Source organism: Bos mutus, chromosome 1, assembly GCF_027580195.1.
Source record: "Bos mutus isolate GX-2022 chromosome 1, NWIPB_WYAK_1.1, whole genome shotgun sequence".
NCBI classification, from domain to species: Eukaryota; Metazoa; Chordata; class Mammalia; order Artiodactyla; family Bovidae; genus Bos; species Bos mutus.
Genome location: NC_091617.1, coordinates 83,941,311 through 83,944,430, shown reverse-complemented (window position 1 = coordinate 83,944,430; position 3,120 = coordinate 83,941,311). Strand labels below are relative to the sequence as shown.

The window sequence follows — 3,120 nt, the reverse complement described above, 5'->3', positions numbered from 1 at the left end:
AATGATGTTTATCATATTTATTTAAGGCAAAAAAAGAGTTACGTATGCAATATGATCACAACTATGCAAAGAAAAATATGAATAATATTAGAAGATAATATACCAAAATGTTAACTTTGATTATATTGGGTTATGAGTAATTTTTCTTCTCATTTTTTCTATATTCTCCAAATTTTATATAAAACAAGTACATATTATTTCTATAATATTAACAGTATCACATAAAATGAATGAGGTGAGCTTGAGTTATACTTCCAAGCAACATTTAAAATCATCCTTCCATTTTACTGGAGTTATTTTACATGTAAACATGAAAATTCTGAGTCTGTGCCAAAAAAGAAGCTTATCCCTAGTTGGTAGATGTGCTGGTGCAAAGGATGATCTGGAGACAAAACTGGTGGATGAGAAGGAGAAAAATGGAGGGATCGTTAGAATAACCAGATAATAGAAATGATGCAACATTGATTATTAATATCAGGGTACAATTGAGCTAATTCTAGGTTAGATCCCACTCAGTTTTACTGATCATTATTAGTAATTGGTTTGCAAGTTTCTTTTCCCCATATCCTATCAATGAAAATGTTTCCTCCCTAAAACAAATCCTAGAGAAACAAAAACAGTGTTGACTCAAAAGCCTCTTGATGAAAGTGAAAGTGGAGAGTGAGAAAGTTGGCTTAAAGCTCAACATTCAGAAAAAGAAGATCATGGCATCTGGTCCCACCACATCATGGGAAATAGATGGGGAAACAGTGGAAACAGTGTCAGACTTTATTTTTCTGGGCTCCAAAATCACTACAGATGGTGACTGCAGCCATGAAATTAAAAGACGCTTACTCCTTGGAAGGAAAGTTATGAGCAACCTAGATAGCATATTCAAAAGCAGAGACATTACTTTGCCAACAAAGGTCCGTCTAGTCAAGGCTGTGGTTTTTCCTGTGGTCATGTATGGATGTGAGAGTTGGACTGTGAAGAAGGCTGAGCACTGAAGAATTGATGCTTTTGAAGTGTGGTGTTGGAGAAGACTCTTGAGAATCCCTTGGACTGCAAGGAGATCCAACCAGTCCATTCTGAAAGAGATCAGCCCTGGGATTTCTTTGGAAGGAATGATGCTAAAGCTGAAACTCCAGTACTTTGGCCACCTCATGTGAAGAGTTGACTCACTGGAAAAGACTCTGATGCTGGGAGGGATTGGGGGCAGGAGGAGAAGGGGACTACAGAGGATGAGATGGCTGGATGGCATCACTGACTCGATGGACGTGAGTCTGAGTGAACTCCAGGAGTTGGTGATGGACAGCGAGGCCTGGCGTGCTGCGATTCATGGGGTTGCAAAGAGTCGGACACGACTGAGCGACTGATCTGATCTGATCTGAAACTACTTGATGTTTTTATTTTCTTTTTCTGCCAGTAGTTATGGAAAATCATGGCTCTTCCCTGGTGGCTCAGATGGTAAAGCATCTGCCTACCATGCAGGAGACCTGGGTTCGATCCCTGGGTTGGGAAGATCTGCTGGAGAAGGAAATGGCAAACCACTCCAGTACTCTTGCCTGGAAAATCACTGGGAAATCCCATGGACAGAGGAGCCTGGTAGGCTACAGTCCATGGGGTCGCAAAGAGTCAGACATGACTGAGCAACTTCACTTTCACATTCATAAGACTATGGAAAAACACAGGCTACCAAAAAAAGGGAAAATTGCTAACTGTGACCCGCAGCAACTTAATTTTCCTTATCAGTAAAATGAAGATAACAATATGTATTTTATCTTTGTGTAAATTACCTCAAGAAGTGACCTCAAAATCAGATTAAGCTTATCCTTACAGGTAAAAGTAGAAAAAAAAATGGTTCACTTTTATTATATTATTATATGTGTGTGTGTATGTTATGTATTATAATTTTATAAGCAAATATATTGATTTATATACAACTGACTTATATATTCTGACTTCAATGCCCAGTGTGGGGGCTGACCCTGAGGCCTTGGCTTGTCCCATGTGTTGGATGAGTGTAGTCTTATACAGAGCAGGAGGGATCCTGGTAGAGGGATCATGGCCCAGGGGGCTGACCAGACAGCCTCAACTCTTAGGTTGTTTTCAGTACATTGTCAGGCATTACAATTCTCCTGCACTTGGCTAAAGGGAATTGTGAATTACATTATCTAGTTTTAACTACAGTGTCCTGCATAATGTGGATTAATGGCTTTAAAACATTCATACAATGAAACCACGTGTTGAAGGTAATATTAATAATGTGAATACAAATGAACAAGAAATGGCAAAGCTGACATTTCTCCCACCCCTAGCAGAGCTCACTGATAGCCACGCTAAGCTAAGCACAGTGACAGTCTGTTTATGCTTTGGCATAACCATACTTAGATAAGCCAAGGCTCTAACTCAAAGAAATTTGGATCTGGGCAATAAAAAAATTTAACTCAATATAACAATCCAAGCAAAATTTTTTTCCCCTTAGCATTAATTAAAAGTTATTTAATTAATGATTATATTAATTATTGATCCTATATCTTCTCAGGCAGAGTAATAAAAGTTATGGGTAAAATTAATAATAATAGCTATTTTGTCCTTCATTTTTAGATAGTTAATATCAACATAGGATTAGAAAATTTAACATAGTATTTACAGCTGACAAAGAGTTTTCCATAGATTTTTCACAGAGTTCTTTCAAGGTACTCTTACTTATAGGGGGATAGACAGTTGTAAGAAAGAGAGAGTGAATGTGTGTCTAAGAGCCACATTTCAATGTGATTCTTGAAATGTTATCTCACTTGAATTTTTTCTTGTGTTAGGCATTCAAATTTGTAACCTACAAGAATCAGTAACCTATTTCTTTCTTCTCTATCCCTTACCTATTGTTTCCTCAACATAAATAAATACATTGCACACAATAATAAAAGATAAAAAGAAAAATATCTGCTTGGAAAATTATTTTAACCCTGACTCTTATTCTTGAGGGATCAAATTATAAACAAGAGAGAGGGAAAAACTAGCCAGTGCTTCCTTCCCCTTTTCTTGCTTTCTGTCTTCCCTGGATTCTCCTCTCTGTCTACTGGAATGTTAAAGACAGAAAGTTCGTTGGACCATACATAGTGGACTCATTCAAATTCCATA

The 3,120-nt window shown here is 37.4% G+C and overlaps 1 non-coding gene across 1 annotated transcript; it reads left to right on the top strand.

The window, feature by feature from the left end:
• The first annotated feature begins 1,428 nt into the window (after positions 1-1,428).
• On the top strand, positions 1,429-1,500 carry TRNAG-ACC (transfer RNA glycine (anticodon ACC)). Its single transcript has one exon. It is a non-coding gene; the product is annotated as a tRNA-Gly (tRNA).
• The last annotated feature ends 1,620 nt before the right edge of the window (positions 1,501-3,120 follow it).